Source organism: Scardinius erythrophthalmus (genome assembly GCF_964197995.2).
Source record: "Scardinius erythrophthalmus genome assembly, chromosome: 16".
In the NCBI taxonomy this organism is placed as follows: domain Eukaryota; kingdom Metazoa; phylum Chordata; class Actinopteri; order Cypriniformes; family Leuciscidae; genus Scardinius; species Scardinius erythrophthalmus.
This window is the reverse complement of record NC_138236.1, coordinates 13,217,000-13,227,878: the sequence shown is the minus strand read 5'-3', so window position 1 is coordinate 13,227,878 and position 10,879 is coordinate 13,217,000.

Below are 10,879 nucleotides of genomic sequence, written 5' to 3'. Positions count from 1 at the left end.
ACAAGCAGCACTATATTATATAATATTATATAATATATTATTTAAAAAAACACATTTCATTCAAATTTCTACAAAAATAAATAATCTATTATTCACATTTCTAAGGGGAAACACTGATATTACAAGTACATGCTGTGATAATCCAATCTTTACTTATTTTATGAATCTAGCTTTGAGAAAAGATGAAAAAAAAAAAAAAACATTTTTATGAACTGACCATTTTTTCTTTCCATTTAGTTTCTGAGGTTCTTTTCCCCTCTTTGCATTCCTCTAAAGGAAAAATCAATGCCAGCTATGGATACGATTTTATTTCACTGCATTTTCAGCACAAAGTACAAAAGGTGCTCTCCAACATATTTTTCACGACCTCCCTTAGGTGCTCTTTGAAACAGATGATTTAATCAATGACATGTTATTTCCTAAATTTGTTCTGGCACCAAATCTACTAATAAACACACTCTAAATCGACATTCCCTGAGGTTTTCAAAAGGCCATGCTCTCGTGTTACCTGAAGGGAAATTGAGAGACATAGTGAGCACTCCAGAGTACATGCAACATCCAGCGCTCATGTTAAAAGACAAAGCCCTCATCCCCCTTCCTGCTGTTGTTCAGACTTAGCTCAAGGCTAGACAAATTTACGTCTTGACCTCCTTAAGTTGCCAAATCATGCAGAATAAAAAAGCATTTTTTTCTGCTGCTGTCTGTCCTTATATGAGAATATTCTTGTTATGATAATTGGAAATTCAGTTATTTCCCTCCAGTGTGCATTTTAAAATATGAGCCAGCGTGTGCAACCAAACCAACTTTAACCAGCATTACAACCTGTGTCTCATCACGATAATTGGGTTTTTGAGTTGACTTGACTGGATGACAGCGATGCCTCGAAGATTCATCGTGGCAGTCTCTTTAACCAACAGTGCATCTCAGGAGGAGGCATTTAATTAGGGAACTTAAAACAAGGTCAGTTTTGGGCAAATGTTTGCTTATCCACACGTCCCTCCACGTCCTGCTTAAATCCAGGTTAAAATATAATAAAAAAAATTAAAAAAAGATGTTTAAGATGCATTTGTCATTAAAAAATTATCTTAATCATCTTTTTTTTCTAACACTGGTTCTAACCTTTTCAAGTGAGTGAGTTTTAAAAGATATTAATAAAAATGAGTGCAGAGCCAATTTGCAGACATTTCTTTAAGAGATCAGTTTAGTAAAATTTAAACAAATTCAAAGGAATTTCAATTTCTGAAATTACTAGCATAAAAATAATTAAATCAAAAATAATGTTTAAAACCTATAGGGTTACATCGATATAAAAAATTTGGCCGATACTGATAAGTCAATTATTTTCATGTAATGGATAATCGATAACCAATGAATGGCCAATATTAAAAATGACTAATAAATGCTACAAGTGAATTCATGCATCACAACGTGAACAGTTTGAACAATTGTTGTTAATTTTGAGATTAGCTAAAGATTACATTTAAAAGTGTTATTCAGTTTTTGATGTTTTTAAAGACAAATTTTATGAGAGCAATGAGCATTAGTTGATGGCAAAGGTAGTCTAAATATGAAAATAGGTGAAAAGACCATGTAAAATGAAGTATACAACACCTACCAACCACACACACACACACACACACACACACACACACACACACACAACACACAAAAATCATCTTGCTTCCTCTGCGTGTTACAAATACAGTTGGCTCTTTAAAAAATTGAAAGCATTGCTAAATGCATACAGCAATCGACCAATAACAATAATGTCTGCAAGTAAAATGATGATACTGATTTAACATGCAGCGCTATTAAAACATTCAAAAGATACAGCATTAAACAGGAACTAAAAAAATCAAAACAATGCAATGTGAAGAATAGGAAAATTGTGCTGTTATCACATGCTGCTTGACCTATGCAAGAAAACTAGTAGACTAGTAGTAGTAGAATTCGGTTGTTACAAATGTCTGATAGGAAATAAGATGATTTAAGACAGACAACGATCATTGCAATTATTTGTGCCTCTGGTGTTAGATATACATCTCTAGGTCATAACTTAAGCTATCTAACGATGTTCTTCAAAGACCATATTTTACCCTCCACCTACGCTCACGTTCACACCTCACAAACCAGAAAAGCAACCTGGAGGGGAGTTGTACAGCGTTCATAATTTCACAAGAGTGGAGATGTCACTGTAAGAGGAGAGGGATAAACAATAATCTTTCTAATGCAGAGGATCCACAGCAGCCTAACTGAGTCACTCCAGTACCACAGTTCTCTGTGCATCAAAGCACATGATTAGGAAGCAGCTAGGGCCCTTTGAAAGAGAAAAGTTGTGTCTCTGCTGTTTCCCCTGCAGTTATTTACAAACTGTCCATGATCAAGTTAAACATTTTTTATGTCCTAACATTTACATTTAGAAGAATTGAATCCCTGATATATTAATTTGGTGTTCTATAAGAAAGACTAAAGATGCACGTACTTCTTTCTTACCTCATGTAACTCAGTCTACTACAAATATAAGCCATTTTAATATCTTTGACTTATTGACGTAACGTTCCAGTTTCAACCGACCCTATTAAAGAGGAGGTATAATGCCCTTTCCACAAGATGTAAAATAAATCTCTGATGTCCCCAGAGTGTGTGTGTGAAGTTTTAGCTCAAAATACCCCACAGACCGTTTTGTGTCTGGCCCTTTAAAGGTGCTGTATGTAGCTTTTCTACCAAAACGAATCCTTTTTTTATTGCCTGTGTGTGAAGGGGTTGTAATCTCACATTAAAATTATCCACTTTGCGGGTTTTGCTATTACCTCTGAAAGCAAGTATTCTTATTTTTATGTGAAGGTCCCGGGTCGGATTTACCGCCAGTGACGTCACCTGCACGCGCGCTCCCGAGCCTCTCGCCTCGTCTAGCCTACTGACTTTGCACTCAACAGCGACGACACTGCAACTTATGACATGGACTTATGACTTATGCAACTTATGACATGTCTGATAACACTAAGAAACGACCTGCGCCCAGCAAAACACAGACTCCAACACAAACTCCACCTATTGATAAAAAACAAAAACAAATAAGTTTTTTATGCTGAAGCTCGTAAGGCCAGACGTGAATCGGATGAACTTCGGGTAAAAAACACGGATCAACATCGGCAGGGCATTTGAATAATGGAGAAACATTATCTACAAACCTAGAATGTACATTTCCTGAAGAAAATGTGAAGTGGTGCTTGCAGTGACAGAATTCGGCACGGTTGCTAGGGTTCCATACTTATCATGGAACAAGCATGGAGCATTAGTTCAACGTCAAGCTGATAAAAGTAGCCTATTATTGTAACGTTGCAGTGGAAGTTTCCAGCATGTTGTGGGATGCTTTGTGTGTTACGTCCGGTTGCGTCTCAGTCTGGCCGGTACCCACAGTGCTCGCTCATAAATTCGAGCACGCTCTTGTAAACTTATTGGTTGCAATCTGAAACATCACTGCTAGAGGCCACTAAAAACTACATACAGCACCTTTAAATGCAAATATCTGCTGCTCCCGACGCAGAGGGCGGGGTTTCAAGAGCTCATGTATTAGCAGCTCCGATTAATGTTACCTCACGCAGAGACACACTAACATGTCAGAAACTGTTCTGCCTTTTATGTTTAAACGGAGTCAGACAAAGATGGAGACTCAAGAAGTGACAACACGTAGAATGCAACAGGACGTCTCTGTATGGTTAGTTGATGAATTTGTGTTGCTGATGTGGAGTTAACTATCTTCAATTAGCATATTCTGTAATGATAATCTATAAATTGCTTGTATAGGAACTGTTGTGAGATGCACACAGAGTGACTTTCTATTGCATGTGAAAAGATGGATGGCTACAGTTTGAGCGGACTCACAAATGTATTCGACTATAACAACTCTTCTTTTTTCTCAACATGGACTGCGTGTTCCCGGGGGCGGGGTTTATGTAAATTTTAGGGTTGATGTCACTAACCCTGGAGGAATGTAGTCCCTATCAGCCGTTTGTTGTAGTCTTTAAAAACTATTTCTTTAAAAGCAAATATCTCCCTTTGCTTTGAACTTTGAGCGTTGCAACTTTGCAGATGTTGTTTATGCCCAAAAAGCAACATTACACACAAAGTTAGAAAAGTGAAATCATACTCAACCACCCATTTAAGGGTAATCTACTTTTCAATATTATTTATAGTAATTTTGCCCACGGTATGGTACAATTACTAAATGATATACCTCTGTCTTCTCATCCATAGGAAGATCCCTGGTTTATTGTTTAAAGATCAAGAATAGGCCTCAACAACAGACCTTTCCTGACCTCAACCTGTTTGTCTTTTCTAATGCTTAAAAAAAAAAGAGCTTCAAAAGACATCTCAACAATATCATAAATGGACCTCAAATAAAGACAACAAAGTCTGCGATAAGTCAGTTCTCTACTGCTGGCATTTAGCTTTCACCCCTGTGAGGGTTCAGTGAGTTTAGGAATACGCAAGGCTTTAACCTTGTGAATTTCACCAAAACATGCATTTGTAGTCAGCTTTTTTAGCTGCATATTTATTTACTTATAGGAAAGATATCTGACCCAATTTATTTACTGTCTCACAAACTGGTTGGTGTAAACTGAGTTACATAATGCATTAACCTGCATTTTAAAAAAATTGGACAGTTTAAAAAAAAATGTTGGACATCATTGCAAGGTTTTTACATGTTCTGTCATATGCACTACCTAAAAGTATGGGTCCAGTAAGACTTGTTTTTTAAAAAGTCTCTTACGCTCACCAATGTTGGGATTATTTGATAAAAAAATACAGGACAAATTTATATTGTGAAATTATTATAATTTAAAATAACAGTTTTCTATTTAAAAATAAGAACACATTTCTCATCAAAATTTTTCCCCAAACAATTATCTAGGATATTTTTTTGTTCTATACTTTTACTGCATGACTGCAACTGCCACAACTTCTGAGCAATCTAGTGCTGTGACAACTAACTGGTGGGACTCCTCTGTTCCTGACAAGCACCAAACACTTCAAGTTTGAAGTGTTTCACTCTTTACTTTTTGTAATTTTACTTTTTAGTCTAGAAATAAATGCAATTTGTAACTCCAATGCCTACAATAAGGTGAATGAACAAAAATGCAGCCTTGCCAGCCAGAAAGAATAAGGAAGATGGTACAAAAGATACTTGAAAAAGGGCAGAGGCTTAAATTAGTGGCTCTCCAGAACTGTGACTAAATCAGAACAGCTCAAAAAATAAAATAGCATCAGCTTTGCTTTTGGCAGCCTTGGGGAATTATTTTCTCTTGTTAAGGCTGACAACACAGCCAAAACCATATCAAAATCTACATTTAAATACACACACACACACACACACACACACACACACACACACACACACACACACACACACACACACACACACACACACACACACACACACACACACACACACAACACGTGTATATAATTGTCATTTTGGGGTAGATGGTGTACATGACCCATTCATTACACCATTCAACTCCATTTAGCTGCCTAAACTGCAAGGCAAAGGTGTTGAAAAGGTGCTTCCTCATCAACAAACTAATTTACAAACCAAGCCTTTGTTCAAGACTGTATTTACTGCATGACGGAAGTATTTATCCAGCTACGTGGTTCCGGTTGAATGATCCTGTGTGGAAAGCTGTCTGGTCCAGATTCTTTCTAGCCATTTAACTCTGCTAATGGCCTCTCTGCTGCACCAAATGGCCCTTCTCTCCGCTCCGCCACACAGTCGTCAAACTGATATGCCCTAATGTAAATATTTGGACCTGTACCCCCACCCCCTCCAAAGGGCAGAAAAAGAGCTGTTTATTTGATATACTGCACACTCAAACGGGTTTAACTTCTAGGAGAAGAGGTGAGTGTCAGGAGCAGAACAAAAGATCACACCAGAACAGACCTCTAAAGTGCTGGTGTTATGTATAGTGACCTAATGTGGGAATATCCATCTTTCTACTCCTCTAGATCACAAGATAATATGACCTGGTTCATCCCTGAATGGTTCAACTCACAGACAGGGCAAAACAAATAAGTGACAGTGAAAGAATGATGGTAGGAAGGGTGAAAAAAGCCTACTTAAAACATAGACCAACCTCTTTATAAGGCACTACTGTCATTTCCACTTTGGAAGCTTCAAAAAATGACATTACTGTTGTAAAAGCTTTGAGAGTTACTCTATAATACTGAAGAGAGAATGAGACACATACTGTATATGAGGCAAATGTCCATTTGCAGTTTTCCTGTGATGGAATTCAACATGATATTGAACTTGAACTTCTTTATCACTTCAATGTAGTGTGGTCCCAAAAGTTTAGGACAATTTAGGCAATTAAAAATATATAAATTAGGTTTAAAAAAAATTAAGCATTAGATATATTGTTCAAAATGAAGACAGGAATTTGAAGAACATTAATATTTGTGTTGCTTAATATAGTTTAAATTTTTCAAAATATTAAGCAGCACAACTCTTTTCAACATTAAAAATAAGATTTTTTAGCAAAAAATCAGCTTAGACAGATTTCTGAAGGATCATGTGACAATGAAGACAAGTAATGGCTGCTGAAAATTCAGCTTTGCCATTACAGCGATAATTTTAAAATATTTTACATACAAAACATTAAGTTGTAATGATATTTTTACAATATTACTATTTCACCGTATTTTTTATCAAATAAACTTTATGTATACAAACACAAACACACATTGTTACAAACAGGGCACTGATGTAAGGATTGTGGTCATTGTATGAATTGCAGGGTAATCTTTTCTAATACTTTGTTAAAATTAAAAAGTGCCGTAGTATACACACATTTAGTTTGCATATTAAACACCCTCTGGGTAATCTAGGTCAAAGTGTCAGTCACTGAGGCGTGTGGCTCTGGATTGTCTTCACACCTTCTCTGTGTTTGGGCTAATGGACTATAATTAGCAAATTTACTGGTCAGTAATTCAATTTTGATTGTTTTTTCTCCTCTCTTTGCTCCAGTGAATTTTGGAGCTCTCACCCTGCACTAAGTGTCAAGTCCAATCAACCTGGTGCGAGACGAGACCCAATTAGCACTGAGGCGATCCCTCAAAAAAAAAGGAGCCTAAAGAGGACATGTCCCGGGGACATAATTGAATGGGACACCAGCTTTCATTTGGGTCTATACATTGGGAAAACTGGACTGTTTGTCCTAAATTGTTGTTTTTGATTGTTTTGTTGTTTCTGATTGTTTCTAACAAAATAGATACAAATATTTATCACTTAACAGACACCAATTCAACAGACAGTACACCAGTCATATTGATAACTGAGCAACTTCTTGGGATGAACCACCTAGTCTAGTGCTGGATTGCGGTATTAAGTACAAATAAATAAAATGGCCTGCTCATTGCTTAATGAGACAGCAGTTCCACCATCGTACCATTTATATTCTCATGCTCTGAGCAAAGAGTTACAGGCATTAAGGCAATTATCTCCTCTCTTCAGTCCATTATTCTTACAGTCTTCATTGTAGTGTTGAATGACTTTACAGGGAAGACCTTCAGATCCTATTACCGCAGAACATTCCACAATGAAATCCTAACTTCTAACCTTTTATGATTCTCCCGGCTAGAATTAATAGGACACCAGAGTTCCAACCCGCATCCAACCAGCCCAGCGTATTAGCACCATTCAGACCCAATAACTTGCAATCTCTGTAGCTGGGTCTATCACATGGACTTTCCTTAAATGTGAGGTGGCACTGCTGGGCCAAAGACCTGCCTCAGTTTACCAGTGCCTCTGGTCATGGCCTGTGATATCTCTGTCCAGTCCTGTTGCCCCGGGTCATCTTTAGCTGGACGACCCAGAAACGAGCAACCAACCACTCTATCACACATCCCCCTCGGGAAAAGCTGGTGGGTGTCACCAAGGGCATTTGCGAATTAACTCCTCAGAGGAGCAAGAAAGAACTTAGTGGTCTGCCACAGAAAAGATTATATAGTGCACTTATACTGGAAACACCAATAAATGATTGTTAAAACATTTCAGCTAAAGAATATTTATTACAACAACTAAAAAGAAAGGCAATATTATCATATCTTGAGATATCAATATAATATTGTACGACCAAGTCCCTGCTGACAGAACTAGTCTTATCTACTAATTGGATTACTTTTATAACCATACATTGTTGACCTTTCCATCCTCTTCTCTTGGATCTTTCAGCCTTTACTTGTCTAAGGTGATGGTTGGAGGTGCGTGGTGCCAAAGCTTGTGCTATTCAGTGACCTGGAACTGGAACAGATAAGAACATCATGTTCAATAAAAATTCAGCCAGTATACATGCCTCTCTTAAAATAGCTGGGTAACATCTCAACACCATTAAAACACAGTTTCACTGAGAAACCACAATCACACACACATGTACTCTCCACCAATAAGCCTCTGCAATTTTGATATTATGCACCTATACAAGCCTATTATTGTTATGACACCCTGGTGATCCCAGGGGCCTTTTTCAATTAAGCCGCTGGCTGTTTACAGGTATTGTGCAGGACTTGTTGTACCCATACAGCCGGCGCTCTTGGCTATTGTGCCAGGCCACAATGGTTAATGAGCTATCTGCCCATGAGGACCAAGCAGAACAAATAGACAATGTGCTCTTCCCTCCTACAAAACTCATACACACAGACAATACACTCCACCTCAGCCACCGAACACACCAATCCAAGACCGACTACTGTAAATATAGGCCACTGCGAGTTCTCTCCTTTGATCTCTGTTTGCATTTCAACATCAAATGAGCTGACCTAACCTTCTCCTTGGGCCATTTAAATGATAATGTGTAGCAGGGACTGGTTTGGGCAGCCATTCATTTCAAGGTCAAGAGGGCGATCAGACGTGCTCTCTCTGGATTAGCACAAGACGACAAATGTGTTTTTAACCAACCAAATGCACACTGGAGTTCAGTTTTGCCACTGTTTGATTGCATAAGATATGCTTTGGCCGGAACTGGTCAACGAACGAAATGACTGATGTGATGAACCAAAGCTTAACTTAGGTTTCAAACACATTAGAGTAGAAATAATAATTCCCAATAATAATTGTGCAATTGCATTCATCATAACTTACATCATGCATTTAAACACGATTCAAAACAATTTATACTTTATGTGAACAGAAGACCATTTGTACGGAATACTTAAAGCTGCAGTCCGTAGTTTTTCCTCTTTGTCGCCATCTCTGTTCGAAATCTGCAATTGCAGTTATTTGCGGAATTATCAACTTTACGTGGGTTGTACATCGGCATGAAAGAGCGTGGATGAATCCAATGTTTTGAGGTGAGTGTGCGGCTGTCAATCACTGCGCCGGTGTGGATAAGGGCATTCAGAATCACAGAATATACTTTTTGGAAGTATGACCAACATAAGAATTTTCAACGGAAAATGACGTCTGAACAAGTAAGTAACATACACTTTTGTTCTGATCAACTAAGGGGAAAAAAAGCATTGCAGTAAATCGCGCTGATTAAATCCGTGCAAATCATAGAAGAGCAGTTATTTTGTACAAACAAATAACAATCATAGTGCTATGAAATAAATGGTGAATGAACGGAATCCCTGTTATGCATAAACGTGTTATAATATAACATAATATAAACATCTTACGTCAGGAAAATTTTCACTTTACCAATCTGATTCAGATCCAATACTTGACAACGGATGAGGCGGGTTTGATTTTCTTGGGGTAGAGGTGAATTGCTCCCTCTCATAGCTAGCACAAAATAATTCATATTTACCATAATAGCAAAACGAGAAAGGCACAACAAAGGAACATCCGTAACTGTGTAAATTAAGCGACCAAGTGCGGAGCGACTCCTTTATGTGGACAGATGTGACGTAATGACGCAAAGACATGCTCGAATTTCCCGCGGAAATCCACCAGTACCACTGGAATTAAAATCATTATTAAAAGCTAAACAATTTGAATCGAGCTAAGGCAAGCATAACTGGCTGGTTATGTTTTTTTTTTTGGATAATTTTTAACACAAAAAAGTTACGGACTGCAGCTTTAAAGTAACTTTGCATTCGCTCGAAAACCTTTACGTTCCCCCGAAAAACTTTGCCTTGGTTCGCAAGACATTTTGCGTTCCCCCAAGAAACACTGCATTTGCTCACAGAACCATTTGAGCTCTTGGAGAGTGAACGCAAAGTTTCTCGGGGGAACGCAAAAGAAATTGACGAAGTCGAAATAAAATTGCAACTGATATATAGTCACATTGTGAGAAACAAAGCCAAAATTGTGAGACAAAGACACAACTGCAAAATATAAAGATGTATAAGAGATAAAAAGTCGAAAATACAAGAAACAGTAGAAATGACGAGACAGTAAAAATTGAGAGACATCACCCTGCCTGATATAAATATTCATTTGCGAAATATAAAGTGATGACAAAATTACAAGAAAGTAAGATAGACCACACCGCCTGATATAAATACGAAATTGCGAGACATACAAGTCATATGAGACAAAGTCACATTGGAAGATTTGATTTATATAACACACAATTGCACTTTAATTGCGAAAAATAAATAAAGTCTTTTATAGGAAGAAGCAGGCATTCGTACAAACAAGCTAGACCAGCAGTACTACAAGCCCTTCAGAAATAGAACATTACCAACGTTAAAATTCATGTTTAAGCTAGAACTGAATGTCATACACACACAAGCAATATTATCAAATGAACAGAAAAGCAAATGCACACAGATTCACATTCTTCCCAAAGCGTTGTGAGTGGCCCATCTTCTGACTCACGCTACAACAGAGTGCATACAGGAAGTCAGAGCAAATCCAGTTGCCCCTTGAGCAGCA